This window comes from Moschus berezovskii, chromosome 7, assembly GCF_049115385.1.
Source record: "Moschus berezovskii isolate FMDL1 chromosome 7, NW_MosBer_1.0, whole genome shotgun sequence".
NCBI lineage: Eukaryota > Metazoa > Chordata > Mammalia > Artiodactyla > Moschidae > Moschus > Moschus berezovskii.
In genome coordinates, this window is record NC_142466.1 from 40,956,432 (window position 1) to 40,974,954 (window position 18,523).

Below are 18,523 nucleotides of genomic sequence, written 5' to 3' on the forward strand. Positions count from 1 at the left end.
AAGTTTTTAACTCAAAACATTTGCTGTTATAATTTTATTTGCTATAGAGTTATAATATATTTTAATACCTCATATGTGAATTCCCCCTTTCTTATTCTTACATCACTATCTTTCTTTTTACTATTCCCTGAGCTTTACCTAGAGCTTTTCATGTTTCGTAAAAAGTTTAACTGGGGTTTTAACTGAATGTGCACTGCATCTATAGCTTAATACTTTGTTGTCTTTAATGGTCTTTCTTCCAAGGAAAATTATTTCTCTGAAAAAAGAAAATCTTTTGTCCTTAATCATATTTTGTAAATTTCTCTAATTATTTTGTTAAAATTTCCCCATGTACCTTACATTTTTATTCCTTTTGTAAATGCTACCTTTTTAAAGATATTTTTCTGGTGTGTTGTTGCTTTTCTGATATTTTGTTATGAAAATGAACTTCCTAAACATACTTTAGAACAGTTTAAATCTGTGTGGAAAACTACATTATCTGTGAATTGTTTCTTCCTTTTTAATCTTTATATCTTTTCCCCTGCTTTGTAATCAAGAACATTGTTTAATAAAAGCATGAATAGTGTACCTCCTTATTATTTCCCTGTTTTTAAGTTGGTCTTTTTCAGTTTTATCAAAAGTGTGATATCACTAAATTTTTCAATAATTTTTACTAGGTTCAAGAACTCGTCTTCTATGTCCAGTCCATAAATGTATACAGACTTTTGCCAAATGGATTTCCTATACTTACTGGCAAGAATATATATATTTTTTCTTTAATCCATTACTTCAAGGAATTAAATGTATATGTAGGATAATGTTGAACTATTTTTGAATTGCTGGGATAAATCCTGTTTGATCATGAAGCATTGTTTATATAAGCATGTATATACACATACAATCACTTCTGAACTTGTTTGCCATTAAGAATACAGCCATTCCCTTAAGTATTTTATGTTTTTTGTTTTGCTTTAATAAACCTTTCTTTATGGATAATCTTAATATCTGTCTTTGGTATTCTGCATTTTCACCAAAATGTTTCAAGGTATTGTCCTCCTTAGACTCTAAATGTTCAATTTGAGAATTCATATCACTCACCATCTCTGCGAATTCTCAGCCATTACCTCTTTAAAATACTGCCTTAGCCTTATTTTTTTCTAGTCTCTTTTATTATAACAAATATTAGATAAATTTTGGACTCTCTACTTGATGACACTTAGCCCTTATATTCATAATAAGTGACTTATCTCTGTAAATCCACAAATTCTCTTTTAAAATATAATAATACATTTTATTTTGGTTATTATATAATTTGTATATAAAAGTTCTTACCATATGAATTTATTTTATTTTTCCCTTTTAATCAATAGACTGGTGTTTACAAACCCTTTTTAGATTGTGTCTGGTGACACTCAAGGCAGATTGTTTTCCTTATTTTTAATCAAATTCTACTTTCAAGGAAATTTGTTTTATTTCTATTTGTAAACCCTATGTGGGCTGTTGTATAATAATTCTTCTAGTGTAGATTTGCTTCTGCCAGGTATCCTAGAAAAATTTCTGTTCAAAATCAAGTTTTGTATTAAGTTTTTGGCATATTGATTTTCATATAAGAAAATTAGTCTCCAAGACAAGTATTGACCAATTTCTACGAGTCTTTTTTTTCCCCCGTATTCAGAGCCAAGGTAGAGAAGTTTGTTTGCTTTTGGTCCCACTGAACCAGTAAGCAGGTTTTCCTAGATCAGTTTAATAAGGATACCATCCTAAGTAGGGATTTATTTCAACTCCCATCCTTGTATAGTCCTAACACCTATTTCCTATCCTGATGTGGATACTAAATTCAAGGATCCTGTTAGTCACTGATTGTTTCCATTTTGTCCTCCTCACCCACCCCAGAACATCAGCTCACCGTTTAATTGCTCTTGCTTTCAATTTCTTTGTTCCTGGGCACTTGGGATTTCTATCTTGCCCTGAGCTGTGTTTAAAGTGAAGTAAAGTGAAATCGCTCAGTCGTGTCCGACTCTTTGCGACCCTGTGGACTGTAGCCCACCAGGCTCCTCCGTCCATGGGATTCTTCAGGCAAGAATACTGGAGTGGCTTGCCATTTCCTTCTCCAGGGGATCTTCCCGACCCAGGGATCAAACCCAGGTCTCCCGCACCACAGGCAGACGCTTTAACCTCTGAGCTACCAGGAAAAGTTGTTAGTTAAATTTCATATGTTTATAGTAAGAGAACTTCTAGACTTGTTCTGTTCATTCTCTTTCTTCAACAGGAACACAATGAAAAGCAAATCAGAGTTACTCTTTTGATCATGTATAATCAACAGTATATAATAACACATATTTTAAATGTACTTACTGAAAGGAAAATAGAATAACACCAAACATTGTCTTATAAATTACAATATCTATGGTTCCATTAATCTAACACAATTATAGATTACTTTTTGATGCATTTTGCATACTTCTTCCACATTTATATATAATTTATCAGAACTGCATTGGATTGAACATGGCAATTTGTAGTGTACTATTTTTATGTAATATAAACTTTTTTCTCCTCTAAATATATTTTTAAATCTTCATAAAAACCCAGTTGAATCGATTTATAGTAATTTTATATCATCATTCCCTAATGTTGAAATTTTAGCTTGCATCCAAATTTTGGCGTTACAAAAATGCTGCAGAGAGAATCTTGTAACATGTGATCTTTTCTATATGTATAAATCTTATTTCTCTAAAATATGGCCCTAAATGTGAGATTTCTGTTTCAAAGGAATGATTAATTTCGTGGATTCTTTTTAACATATTACTTATATTATTTGCTTTTTAAAATATTATACAGATAGATATACCATCCAAGAATTCAGCTTTAATATAGTATCTTCAGCCTTGGCTTATTTTATGTTTGCAAAAATAAATGAAATTTGTTTTTAGTTTACATTTCTCTGCTTTGAATAAACATCTGCTCCATAGTTTTTTTTCTGTTGTTGTTGTTTCTTTCCTTCCCTCCTTCTCCTCCACGTGTTCCTCATTCTTGGTTAAAATGTGTTTTAACAGTTTTGTTTATTTTATTGTGTGCCCATAAATATATTATTCAATTTTTAAAGGATTGATATTCTTGTCATACATTCACATATTATGGGCTTCCCATGTGGTGCTAGTGGTAAAGAATCTGCTTGCCAAAATAGGAGACAAAAGAGACGTGGATTTGATCCCTGAGTTGGGAAGATCCCCTGGAGAAGGAAATGGCAGCCCACTCTCAGTATTTTTGCCTGGGGAATCCCATGGACAGAGGAGCCTGGCAGGCTATAGTCCATGGAGTCACAAAGAGTCACACATGACTGAACACACACACATGTTCACATATTTATGTAATTGATGATCATTTCTAATGATAACTCTCCCTCTTTTATCTCCACACATATATACACACATGAATTTCTACTTTTTTCTATTTTTCCTTTCATTTTCTGTATAGGAAATATATTTATAGGCACATATTTTTCCTACGTGTCAAGTGAAAGGGTGTGGATTTTATTAAAATTTGTGATTTATTTGGAGTACTGGTAATATGAAAAGGATGCTGAGTGTATGTAGAAACTGTTGAGGTAAAGATTAGAGTCTTGAAGGTAAAGTTGACTCATGAAAGGAGATTGACACAAAGCCTCTGTTCTTGGGTGTTCCCAGTAGGAAGGCCTGAGAAGGTAAGTATGTTTGGGAACAGAGTCCCTGAAAGGCAGGGGACTGATAGTATATCTGGGCAGCAATTATGTTTGCATACTTTGTAAAGAAGAGAAATATGCTTAGGTTCCTTTGGCAGAATTTTCTACTCCTACCACATCTTGCTCATCATCTCTCTTTTATATCGACAATCAATGACAGTGTCTCTAAAAATGCTTTCTCTCCTTTTTAGAGCTTCCCAATGACTTTCATTATCAACATATTAATAATAAAAGCGTGAAAAAAACAACTTATTAAGTGATGCTCCAAGAATTATGCAGGTGTTTTACATGCAAATTGTTTCTAATTGTTGAAACAGTACAGTAAATCTGTCGATGTTATTGCCTTTTTGCAGTTGTTCATTCTCACATCCCACAGCTACTAAGAGTAGCATCTTAGTAGTTTTCAATCTGCCTCTGTGCTACTGAAATTCTAGCATTTCTCTAACCATGTACTGATAGCACTGTGGTTGTTGTTCAGTCACTAAGTCTTGTCCGACTCTTTGCTACCCCATGGACTGCAGCACTCCAGGCTGTCCTGTCCCTCACCATCTCCCAGAATTTGCTCAGATTCATGTCCGTTGAACCGGTGATGCCATCCAACCATCTCGTCCTCTGCCACCCTTTTCTCCTTTTGCCTTCAATCTTTCCGAGCATCAGAGTCTTTTCCAATGAGTCAGTTCTTTGCATCAGGTGGCCAAAATATTGGTGCTTCAGCTTTAGTATCAGTCCGTCAAATGAATATTCAGGATTAATTTCTTTTTGGATTGACTGGTTTGATCTCCTTACTGTCCAAGGGATTCTCGAGTGTTCTCCAGCACCATAGTTCAAAAACATCAATTCTTCAGGGTTCAGCCTTCTTTATGGTCCAACTCTCACATCCATACATGACTATGGGAAAAACCACAGCTTTGAGTAACTGGATCTTTGTTGGCAGAGTAATGTCTCTGCTTTTTTTTAATATTCTGTCTAGGTTTGCCATAGCCTTCCTTTGAAGGAGCAAGCGTCTTCTAATTTCATGGCTGCAGTCACCATCCACAGCAATTTTGGATCCTAAGAAGAGAAAATCTGTCATTGCTTTGAACTTTTCCCCTTCTATTTTCCCTAAAGTGATGGGACTGAATGCCATGATCTTCGTTTTTTGAATGTTGAGCTTTAAGCCAGATTTTGCACTCTCCTCTTTCACCCTCATCAAGACGATCTTTAGTTCCTCTTCACTTCCTGCCATTAGAGTGGTATGATCTACCTATCTGAGGTTGTTGATGTTTCTCCCAGCCATACTATTGGTAGTATTAGGATTGTACAATAGCTTAAAACCTTTACTTGCATCTCCTCATGGTGCTTACGCCTGGCAGGCATCAGAGCAGTTGACCATGTGTTCTGATTGAGGACAGATGGGTAATGTCTGGTTACTGGCCAGAGTGGATAGGTCACAAAGTTAACCTCTGTGTGGCAGACTGGCACTGCCATTCTTAGGGTATCTGGAAATATAGCGCATTCAGTATCTCTATTGTATATTCATAACTGATATGTGGTATAAGTTTGATGTTCAACAGGAAAGTTATTTTAAAGCAATGTGTGAGTTGTGGTTCTAATTTCTCCTTTCCCCTGAATTGCTGTGTAATTGTCACAAAACTGTCTATTAATAATTGCCCCCTGTTTTGAAACTCTCACTTTACCCATTTTTAAAAATTTTATTTGTGATCTTCAGGTGTCTGAAATTTGAAACTGTATATTCTGCATTCTATTTTGCATATCTAATTTTCTGCTTTAGTGAAAGGCCCACAATATCAGGAGCATTGTTTCCTGAGAGGATTTATTTTTTTGTTTTCAAATGATTGAGCAGAACAGTAGTGTCTGTCTACATTCAAGTCTTGAGTCTATCATTTTCTCTGTGTAAATTCAGGCAAAATATTGTTTCCTGAGCACCATTTTTCTCACATAATTTGAAAAAAGGGCCATCATAAACCATCCTCATTAGATATTTGGAGGAGTAAAACAAAAATTCCATCATTCAACAAGTCATAGAAAGCACCATATTTGCAATAGTAGCAACAACAACAGCCTAATAAATACTGTTATATTTTAAGTATCACTCATTAATTTCTTCAGCGTTTTTTCAATCAGTAATCATACTTTCAAAAACTGTATTTTTATTGTGTTTGGAATCATGCTAAACCTATGTATATATTATATTCATATAATATTTACTATTTGGAATTGTGTAGAAATTAGTTTATTGTATTTAGACTGAGTATATTGTTGTTAGTAATAGTTGGAATTGTGTTAAGCCTGTGCATTAATATATATATATATATATATACACATATATAAATATACACAGCATTAATTGAGAGATCCACATCCATTTTACATATTTTCATTTTAATTTATTCACACCTTTGTCTAAAACTTAAAATTTTATTAACAGCTCCTTTTTTGGGGGAGGGGGAGTGTGAATCAGAAGAATTTTGTTGCTGCTAGTAGGAAGGATGGCTAAGATTTTACCATCATGCAAACTTACTTTTTTGATAGTGCTTTCATTTGTACAATTGTTGGAAAGTACAGAGATATTGCATATATCCCCTATCTTTATGCATGCACAACATCCCCACAATGGACATCCTACACCACAGTGGTATCTTTATGACAGTCAGTAAACCTGTATTGACACAGTATCACTCAGAGTTTGTAGTAGACATTTGGGTTCACTTTTGGTGTTGTACATTCTGTGGGTTTTAGTAAATGTATAATGATAGGTATCTACCATTGTAGTAGCACAGAATAGTTTTGCTGCCCTAAAAGTCCTCCATACTTGAGAAATTTGGTTTTTTGGCCACAGAACGGTACAAGACAATTTCGAGTTTATTCTTTTTTGTATTAATCATTATAGGTTTTAAAAAGTTGTGAGGGGAGAGTGTGAGTCAATTAAAATTGAATCAAGTAGTCCATGGTGTCATGAAGAGTCGAACACGGCTGAGAGACTTCACTTTCACTTTTCACTTGCATGCAATGGAGAAGGAAATGGCAACCCACTCCAGTGTTCTTGCCTGGAGAATCCCAGGAACGGCAGAGCCTGGTGGGCTGCCGTCTATGGGGTCGCACAGAGTCGGGCACGACTGAAGCGACTTAGCAGCAGCGGCGGCAATGGTCTTTACTAAGGTGCATAAATGTTGAATTGTGTATTGTTTACCAGGTTTCATGATTGACTTTTTTTTTATCACAACTTATAGAGATTTAGCTGATTCTTTCCAATGCATGAAGTGTTATCTAGAAATAATAGCATTAATTTCTATGACAATATCCCTATCCATTCTTGCTTTTGAATTATCAAGAGCATCTCTAATGTTAAACAATATTGATAGCAGTAGATATCCCTTTTTGTTACTAAGTTGAAAGGGGTTATCACCATCATTTTTCCATTATTAAATTGTTGGTTTGGGGTTATGTGGCTATTTCTAAAGAAACTCTTCTATTTTTTGAAATCATCTTATTGAGAGAGATGTTAAATGTTCTCTTTTCATTGAATTTTGAGTGAACAGCAATTTAAATGTTTTAGCCTAATAATATATTAACATTGCTACATTGACATATCTTTCCATTTCTGCACTAAATGACATCAGTAAATTGTTGATTTTTTTGTTACATTTGTATTTTGTCAACTGATAAGGGTAATCTTTTATTTCATTAGATTTCTGAATTTAAAATTATAACTAATTAATAGGGAATATTATGTATCCCTATTATAATTTTTCTTTCCTTCTTATCATTTCATGTAAGGGATGAATGTCTTTCTGTATGCTTCTTTCCCCTCACAGCAGACATAATGTTCAGAAACATTTTTCTAGTTCTAATGCTGAAGCTAAATATATTTATAACTACATATCTACTTCAAGCTAACAAATGCTTATTTGTTCTTAAATTTTAACATAAACAGTTATTTCCTGATCTTTGTGTATAGTAACCAACTTCCTTGTGCAGGAATTCGTCTCTTTATTTCTTAAGTTATTTTCTCAGCCTCTACAGAATAAAATGGGTATCTTTGTGGTAAATTTTATAAAAGTTCACAGGTCTAAAACTTTTTTTCTATTATCTTCATATAATAAATGAAAACTGTCTTGGGTAAAGCAGAGTTCTTAGATTACACCTTTTTGGTAAGACTGAAGTTTTTTCTCTGTTACCTTCTGATGCTCAGTGTCACAGCAGAGAGCCTGGAGACAATATTTGCTTTCTTTGAAAGATTTTTGCTTTTGATCTCTTACATCAAAATAATGTCTCCCTTTTCTTGAAGTATAAGACTTTTTCTTTGGCAAATTTATTGAGGTCATTGTGAATTCAATCTCAATGCTTTTGTGGAGTTCTGAAAAGTTTTCTTTAATTTTATATTTCCTTTTCAAATTCTTTTGTAAAAAGGTGTAAAAAAATGAATTGTAATCAGCAACTTATTCTTTTTTTTTTCAATAAAAAAATTTTTTTAATTAAAAAAATATATACCAGGCAGCCATCTCTCAGCTCAGTACCCAGGTCCTCATCACCATGGTCTTCCTCAAGCACAGTTTGAGTTAGAAAGACACTGTTTGTATTAATACAATCAAAGTCACTTGGTTACTCTGAGGTTCACCAGGGTCAGAGGTCATTCTGTCCAAGCAGAGTGGAGACCTTCTCTACTCCACTGGTCCTGGGGTCCCAGGGCTACCTTTCACCCCAGAACCCCAAAACAGGCCTCCTGGCCCGACTTTCCAGGGGACGGCTGCACGCTGCTTCCTGACACCTCGAGGGCACCCTGAACGCTGCCCTGGTGGCTCTTAGAGCCTCAGTGTCACCAAGCCCTGAACCCCAACCTGCTCATCTCAGGTGGGAACCAGCCTGGAGAAGGGGAGAGGCCATGGCCACAACTGGGACCAGGATCACCCAGACCCTGATATCTCAGCAGAGGGAGAGGCCACATCCAGCAGACACGCTTGCTAAGTGTGGCCAGCACATCCCCAGAGGCTTCAGAGCAAGTATCACGGGCTGATGGGTGTCAAGAACAAGCTCCAAAGCAGGCCCCATGTCTGAGTTGACTCAGGAAATCCTCACGAGCGCCCAGGGGAGGCACAGCTCCAAGTCCGGGATCCCTGATCCAGAACACGGGGCCCGAGGTGTTTCGGGATCTCTTGGATTCGAGGAACACCTTCGTGTTTCCACAGCAAAGTATAGGTGTGTATTCCCTGGAAGTGGGATAAGCTGACCTACCACCAGCCTCACTCATGTCTGTTCAGGTCAGGCTTTGCTGCCAAATGAATTTTGACGCCATGTCTAAGGAAAAAACTTCATTTCTTTTGAGAACTTCTGAATTTAGGAATTATGGACCACAGTTGGGCTTCCCAGGTGGCTCAGTGGGCAAAGAATACCCCTGCAATGCAGGAGCCACAGGCAGACGCAAGTTCAAGCCCCAGGCCAGGAAGATCCCCTGGAGAAGGGTGTTGCAACCCACTCCAGTACTCTTTCCTGGAGAATCCCATGGATAGGGGAGCCTGGTGGGCTACAGTCCATGGGGTCGCAAAGTCGGACATGACTGAAGTGACTGAGCATGCAGGCAGAGACCACAGTTTGTGGGTAGACTTGATCCTCATCTCACAAGGAAGGAAACAAAAATTCATGTGTGGACAACAGCCTTCACCCTGTTCCTGTGAATGTGACATATTTGGAAACAGGTCTTTAAAGAGGCAATTAGGACCTGCTGATGTTCCAGTGGTTGAGGCTTCATGCTTCCACTGCAGGAGACGCAAGTTTGATCTCTGATTGGGGAACTAGAATCCCACACGTTATGGGGCATGGCCAAGATAGATGTAAGAATAAAAAAAAAGTACCCTGAACATTTATTGGAAGGACTGATGCTGAAACTCCAATACTTTGGCCACCTGATGCGAAGAGCCATCTCATTGGAAAAGACCCTGATGCTGAGAAAAACTGAAGGCAGGAGGAGAAGGGACGACAGAGGATGAGATGGTTGGATAGCATCACAGACTCGATGGACAAGAGTTTCAGCCAGCTCTGGGATATGGTGAGGGACAGGGAAGCCTGGCATGCTGCAGTCCATGGGGTCACAAAGAGTCAGATAGGACTGAGCGACTGAGCAACAACAACTTTAAAAGAGGTAATTAAGCTAAAATGCGGGCACTAGGGTGGAACCTCATCCAGTGTGACTAGTGTCCTTACAAGAAGAGGAAATGCAAATGCAGAGGGAAGACCACATGAGGATACAGAAGGGCCATCTACAAGCAGAGGAGAGAGGCCTCGGAAGAAACCAACCCTGCCCACACCCTGCTCTTGGTCTTCCAGCCTCCAGAGCGGTGACCCAACCAGTCTCTGTTGTTCCAGCTGCCCCATCTGTGGTTACAGCCTGAGCTGACTGGTACACAAAGTGAGGCTGCAGCTCGGAGCATGACCCAGGGAAAGTGCGGGATGGGTGACCAGCAGTCAGGCAGATGATGACCACCTCCAGACAGATGATGGAGCCCTGGTGCTCCTGGAACACGTGCAGCTGCTGGCCACTCAGGATGTCCCAGGTGCAGACGGTGGCATCCGTGCCGACGGTGGCATCCTTGCTGCCCGTGAAAGCCGTGTGGCCCAGCACGTCCAGTACCAGGCAGAGCACAGTGCCCGTGTGGCCCTGCAGCGTCTGATGGCAGCAGCCGCTGGCCACCTGCCACACCTTGACTGTGCTGTCCGTGCTGCCTGTCACCAGTAGGCCCCCGGCCACGGCCTCCTCCACGCAGGGGGCCCCAGCATAGGCCAGGGTCAGCACAGTTGCGGTGACCCCAAAACTCCCTGGCCACCTGCCCCCTGTCCACGCTCCAGGCGCTGGCCATCTGGTCGTAGGAGCTGCTGAAGAGCTGGTTGTCGGACCAGGATCCTGTTCACGATGGACGTGTGTCCCTGGAACACCTGCAGACACTGCCCGGTCAGCACATCCCACTTCCTGATGGTGCAGTCAGCGCTGCAGGTGAAGGCAGCCTCGTCCTCCAACTGGCAGAAGGTCATGTAGCTCTCGTGTCCTTGCAGCAGGGTGCAGCACCTGACATACGCGGTGCTCCAGAGCCGGGCCGTGCAGTCCTCGCTGCCCGTCAGTAGGCGCTGTCCGTCGGGGCTCAGGCTAAGCCAGTTGATGACCCCGCGGTGGTTGATGCAGACCCTCAGGGCAGACCCTCAGCGCAGACCCTCCACCCCCCATCCCATGGGTTGGGGGGGCCCTCGGAGGAAGCTGCGTGCCACTAGGGAGGGGCCCTCAGTGTCTTTGCAGCGGTTCCCTGTGGCTGTGTCCCGAGGCCATCACGGGGCCTTCGGCTCCAGGTTCCTGTGCACAGTTGTCTTGGGGCGCGCTGGAGAGCGCAGGGCACAGGGGACTGGTGAACCCGGGGAGTGAAGCGCCCCGTGCGCCCTCCTCAGCCAGCGCCATGCGAACAATATGGTCCAGCCAGGCTCCTCCTCCAGCAACTTATTCTTGATTATTGTCAGTTGTATTTCAGTGTTCTGTGATTTCAGTATCTGTCATCTCCTCTTGCATTCTTTTTGTCTCTCTTTAAGTTTTATGTGTCTATGAAATATCTTAAATGCATTTTTTTCAGCTTACCTTCTGTTTTACTAATATATTTTATCCAAAATAAATTCTAATATATAATTCTTTGACTTTTCAGGTAAGTGCATTTTTTAATCACAACAATAAAAACCTCTAAAATAAGCATTCAGAAACTATGATTGGCTCATATTTAGAAATATGTAAGCACATATGGTATCATAATATATATGTATTAGATTTATGTGAAATGTTTTAGAGTTATGTATACATTTTGAGTTATCATTATATTGGAGGCATTTCTTATAACATCATAAAATAGATACATTTAAGCAAAGCAAGAAGAAAATACCTTTTGTGATAGCCATATCCAAAGATAATGACTACTATTCAACTTAGTGTCACTAATGAGGATTTACATAGAGTTTATACAGAGATCCTATATTCTATTGATTTAATTGATGTAGCATATTTTAATCATTTCTGTGGTCTTTATAAATTTTGTATTTATTTAAATGGCTCTGTCAGTATGAACCCCCTTAATGTACTAGTGTCTTTACCTATTCCTGTATTCATGTATAAGTATATGTCTGTGTGTATCTCTCTGTGTGTTGGGAGGGATGGGTGTGTAATGAATAATGCTACAAAGGACATTTCTAAACAGAAATCCATGTGGATACTTCTGCTTATTCGGTTAAGAAAGACATTTAGTAATGATAAGGTATGTATTGTCCTTCTGGCTTTTTTCATAGCTGCAGTGAACTCCCTTACTAATATGTGAAGAGATAGTTAATACTGTCCACTTAATTTGCATACTAGCAGGGTGTACTGTCTCAATTTACTGTCAACTGATCAGTTTGGTTCAGGCAATCAGTCATGTCCAACTTTGCAACACCATGGACTGCAGCTTGCCAGGCTTCTCTGTCCTTCACCATCTCTGAGGGCTTGCTCAAATCCATGTCCATTGAGTAGCTGATGCCATCTAAAAATCTCCCAGCATCAGGGTTTTTAATAATGAGTCAGCTCTTCTCATCAGGTGGCCAAAGTATTGCACCTTCAGCTCAGCATCAGTCCTTCCAATGAATATTTAGGGTTGATTTCCTGTAGGATTGACTGATTTGATCTCTATGGATTCCAAGGGACTCTCAAGAGTCTTCTCCAACACCACAGTTCAAAAGCATCAATTTTTTGGTGCTCAGCCTTCTTTATGGTCCAAATCTCACATCCATACATGACTACTAGAAAAATCATAGCTTTAACTGTACAGGCCTTGTTAGCAAAGTAATGTCTCTGCTTTTTAATATGCTGTTAGGTTTGTCATAGCTTTCTTCCAAGGAGCAAGCGTATTTTAATTTCATGGCTGCAGTCACTGTCCACAGTGATTTTGGGCCCCAAGAAAATAAAAAGTCTGTCACTTTTTCCGTTGTTTCCCCATCTATTTGCCATGAAGTGATGGGGCCAGATGCCATGATCTTCATTTTATTGGGTTTTAAGAAAGGATTTTCACTCTCCTCTTTCACCTTCATCAGGAGGCTCTTTAGTTCCTTTTCACTTTCTGCCATAAGAGTGGTGTCATCTGCATATCTGAGGTTATTGATGTTTCTCCTGGCAATCTTGGCTCCAGCTTGTGCTTCATCCAGCCTGGCATTTTACATAATGTACTCTGCATATAAGTTTAATAGGCAGGATGTACTCCTTTCCCAATTTTGAATCAGTCTATTGTTCCATGTCCAGTTCACCTCCATCCATTCAGGCACTCTATATATTAGATCTGATCCCTTGAATCTATTTGTCATTTCCACTGTATAATTGTAATGGTTTTGATTTAGGTCATACCTGAATGGCCTCATGGTTTTCCCTACTTTCTTCAGTTTAAGTCTTAATTTTGTAATAAGGAGTTCATGATCTGAGCCACAGTCAGCTCCTTGTCTTGATTTTTCTGACTGTATAGAGCTCCTCCATCTTTGGCTGCAAATAACGTAATCTGATTTCAGTATTGACCATCTTGTGATGTCCATGTGTAGAGTCTTCTCTTGTATTGTTGGAAGATGCTGTTTGCCATGACCAGTGTGTTCTCTTGGCAAAACTATGTTAGCCTTTTCACTGCTTCATTTTGTACTCCAAGGCCAAACTTGCCTGTTACTCCAGGTATCTCTTAACTTCCTACTTTTGTATTCAGTCCCTTATGATGAAAAGAAAGGATATCTTTTGTGGGTGTTAGTTCTAGAAGGTCTTATAGCTCTTCATTGAACCATTCAACTTCAGCTTCTTCGGCATTAGTGGTTGTGGCATAGACTTGGATTACTGTGATACTGAATTGTTTGCCTTGGAAATGAGCAGAGATCATTCTCTCATTTTTGAGATTGCATCCAAGTACTGCATTTCAGATGCTTCTGTTGATTATGAGGGCTACTCCATTTCTTCTAAGGGATTCTTGCACACAGCAGTAGATATAATGGTCATCTGAGTTAAATTTACTCATTCCCGTCCATTTTTAATTCACTGATTCTTAAAATGTTGATATTCATTCACTCTTGCTATCTGCTGCTTGATCACTTCCATTTACCTTGATTCATGGACCTAACATTCCAGGTCCCTATCCAGTTTGTTCTTTATAGCATCACACTTTATTTTCACCACCAGACACATCCAGAACTGGGTATTGTTTCCGCTTTGGCTCAGCCTCTTCATTCCTTCTGGATTTGTTTCTCTGCTATTCTCCAGTAGTATATTGGGCACCTACTGAGCTGGGGAGTCCATTTTTCAGTGTCAATTTGCTTTGCCTTTTCATACTGATTAATGGGTTTGAATGATAAACAATGATGACAGAGGAAGTTTATTGCTATACAACTAACAGACCAATCCAACCTGCTTTGCAAACTGAGGATAAAAACCCACAATCATGTGCCTATGAATGTTCCAAACATCTGCCCTTGAGATATTTGGACATTGGCTGGATTGTGGTTATTCAGCTGCTAAGTTGTATCTGACTCTTTGCAACCCCATGAACTGCAGCATGCCAGGCTTTTCTGTCCTTCACCATCACCATCTCCAGAGTTTGCTCAAATTCATGGCCAGATTAGTGCCAATAATTTTGCTTTGATGGAACCAGCTGGAGGGTGTTTTCACCCTTTTGTTTCTAAGATTATAACACAGTTGTTCATTCTAGTAGCTACCTCATGGTATAAATTTTAAATGATTACCTGAACTAGTATCCTCCACATGTATTTGCTGCTACTATCACTGCACCTTTTTCTTGGAATGATAGTTTGTATCAGTGCTTACAAGAATTTGGATTTTTGCTCTAAAGATATTTATTAATTTCAGTATATGCTGAAAGTTTTGCACACACATTCCAGCGTTTGTGTGAATTGATTTGCATCCCATAGGTTTCTGTTGTGAGTCAAGGAAGAAGTAAAATGAATGATCAAAAGGAAAAGTGAAACTTTTCTATAGCATGCTATTTTCACAGACACTTAATAGATGCTCTTTGGAAGATTCACCTGTTAAATAATTTTAGAAACACTGGATTACACAAATATAATGGCAAGATATATATACTTTAATGTACTAAGGGGCATTTTTAACATCTATAATTTATTTTACAATATTACACTATTTCTCCCTGAACAGCAAAGCATATGGCCTACAACTAGTATTTCTTGAGGCACAGTTTGTGAAATGTAGCATGTTGTTTTTACTCAATTAACTTTCTTTTTTTCCAAGATACCCCACCCCTGCCTCAGTGAGCTACTAATGATAACTTACTCCTGCTATTCTAGAAGGGGGATATCAGGACATCTCATACTTTTATCCTAGAGATAAATGTTTCTGATGCCTTTTTTTCCTGGACAGTTTACCATATATCCTGAATATATCTTATAGTATGGGCTCCATGTTGTAGGATGCTGTGAAGGAGATAGGCTTTTGACTGAGGTAGACTGATTCCCCTGATTCTTCTGCCATGTACTTCACATGTGATATTTGGTAAATTATTTTACCTCTCAGGATCTCTGGTTAATTATATTATAGAAAAGATACTGTTACCCTTCTTGAAAATCACTGAGATAGATAAGACTGATTTTCAGACTATATAAAGTATAACTAGAAATATTTCTTTTTAATGGAAACTATCAAAATGAGCAATACTCACATAAAACCACTTTCAACATCTGTTATCCAACAAATAAATGAAAAATTAAACTTCAATTTTATACCACAACAATACACTCAATAGTGTGATTATTTATTGACAATTTGAGATTTTGCAAGAATATAGAGAAATTTTAACACTGGTCTTTTTATGGTGAAAATGAAAATTGCCATAACCACTTAGGAAAACCCTTTGGCAGTTTCTACTGAAGTAAATATATGCTTGCCCTGTGACCCAACAATTGTACTTCTAGAGTATGAAGCATTCATAGCAGTTTTAGCTACAGATAAGTCATTAAGAGAAGGAATAATGTGTGACATGCTTGTAAACTAGAATTCTACACTTCTGATACATATGAAAACATTGAAGGATCTGCCAGAAAGAACCAAGATGCAATAGGCCATCTGATGTAGAATTTCACTGATACAACGTTCATGAACAAACAAAGCTAATCTATGGGAATAAAAGTACAAATAATGGTTACCTCCATGGAATGGGATAGATAGTGACTGAAGAAATGCAAAAAGGAATTTTCTGAGTGGTAGAAATACTCAATATATTGATCCAGATGGTGATTTCATATGTATAATCTATGTAACAATGTATTCAACTGTGAATGTAAGATGTGCACTTTATGCATTTACTTTGAGTAATTCAATTAAAAACAAAAGGGATAAGGATAACAATGAGATATAATACGTGTAATATATAGTATGGACATTTAGTACATCTTCAATATACTGAAGCTATTTTGACTTGTGTATGTGGTATTAGACCAATATATTGCATATAAAATCATTTTGAAAAGATAATATGCTTCATATCCCTAGTTACTGATTTAAATATGAGTTTTGGACTACTACCAGTGCATAAATTGGGATCAGCCTATATATATGCAATGAACATCCTAACAAGGAGAGTTCTAGAAACAGAAATGAGTTATATGCCATATCGTCTGTAGCCTGTTTGAAGAAAATTAAGAAATGATAAAATAGAAAGACTATAAATTTGTTCTCATTGCATTACTGCAAGTGATGGGTAGTAAGAAAAGATGACAAACTGAAGGAAATGGGACAAATCTGCTGTATCTGAGACCATATCAAACCTCATCTACTGTTGTGTTGAATTTTTCTTCTTTTTTCCAGAAAAAATTCAGTTCAGTTCAGTTCAGTCACTCAGTCGTGTCCGACTCTTTGCGAGCCCATGAATCACAGCACGCCAGGCCTCCCTATCCATCACCAACTCCCGGAGCTCACTCAAACTCATGTCCACAGAGTCGGTGATGCCATCCAGCCATCTCATTCTCTGTCGTCCCCTTCTCCTCCCGCCCCCAACTTTTCCCAGCATCAGACTCTTTTCCAGTGAGTCAACTCGTCGCATGAGGTGGCCAAAGTATTGCAGTTTCAGCTTTAGCATCTGGCTGCTAATTAACTCCCCCATAATGGATGTTACTGAAAACAAGCAAACGAATAAGGAAAATAAAAACTTAAAAAGTAGGTCTAAGTTATAGTCTGAATCTCTGAATTTAATGTCTCTGGAATTAGATTTCTCCCATTGATTTTTAAAAAAAATTAATACAAGTGAGTGGAAATCCATCCATACCTAATAGTGCTAACCAAAGCTATTGTGCTCATCAAATTTGCATCCAGATTGCCTGGATGCAACACACATTACACAGGTGGTTTGATTCACTTGATAAATGGAGCTTTCAAAATGATTATCAGTTTTTTAAACAATGGTAGCTATGTAATCAATGGCAAGCCACACCAGTACTCTTGCCTAGAAAATCCCATCGATAGAGGAGCCTGGTAGGCTGCAGTTCATGGGGTCGCTAAGGGTCGGACACGACTGAGCGACTTCACTTTCACTTTTCACTTTCACACGTTGGAGAAGGAAATGGCAACCCACTCCAGTGTCCTTGCCTGGAGAATCCCAGGGACGGGGGAGCCTGGTGGACTGCCGTCTGTGGGGTCACACAGAGTCGGACACGACTGAAGTAACTTAGCAGCAGCAGCAGCAGCTATGTAATCGGAGAAGGCAATGGCAAGCCACTCCAGTACTCTTGCCTAGAAAATCCCATGGATGGAGGAGCCTGGTAGGCTGCAGTCCATGGGATTTCTATAAGTCGGACGTGACTGAGAGACTTCACTTTCACTTTTCACTTTCACACATTGGAGAAGGAAATGGCAACCCACTCCAGTGTTCTTGCCTGGAGAATCCCAGGGACAGGGGAGTCTGGTAGGCTGCCGTCTATGGGGTTGCACAGAATCGGACACGACTGAAGTGACTTAGCAGCAGCAGCAGCAGCTATGTAATGGTGTTTCAAAACAGCACTTTAAAACTATACTCTTTTAATTTGTTGTCTTCCTGTTATATTTTTATAGGTTCTCATTTTTTTCTGCTGTTGAAATTGCTTAGCTTTATCTAGTTTTATGAATGGAGACATAGTCTCAAATAGTTTATTTAATGAATCCAGTCTATCTCTGCACTTAATTTTTTTTTGCACTTAATCTTTATGTAATAGACAAAGACCACAAGATTACCTTCTACATGGTTCCAGTAAGCCTGAGGCATAAACAGTTTTTAGTTGGCTCATAACAAACAGAGCAGCATAACATTATTCAAAGAAAACAGGATCAGACGATTAGAGACAACATTTTATAACTTTACATTAAATCATATTCTGTGATTTCCTAACATTTCAAACAAGAAAAGAAACATGACTGATCATGTATTTCTCATGATCTGTTTCAGGTAATCTTGTTTAGTAGGACTAATAGTTCTTTTCCTTATAAATGAGTGCTGAAGAAGAATTTATACCATGCCAATGTTGAACAAGCCAGTGAATAGTGGTTTATTGGCCCAAACCAAAAGATGAATGCTTCCCATAAAGTATCTATCCAAGTGGTGGACTGAACATGGCAGAGAGAAAATGAAAGAGAGAGAGAGTGGTTGGGATGGCCAGTGATTGGGAGGCAGAAAAAAAGTAGGAGTAAAAAAACTACAGTGAGGTACAATCCTAGGTGATTGCAAGGTTAAATTGTTGATATTGAATAAAGTGTGGCTGATGCCTCTGTGTGAAGATGTCCAAAAGATCTTTGGATGTTCAAGTATC

At 38.7% G+C, this 18,523-nt stretch overlaps 1 pseudogene; it reads right to left on the reverse strand.

The window, feature by feature from the left end:
* LOC129557121 (uncharacterized) overlaps positions 1 to 11,138 on the reverse strand; it is a 114,345-nt pseudogene extending 103,207 nt beyond the window's left edge.
* Positions 11,139 to 18,523: the final 7,385 nt, after the last annotated feature.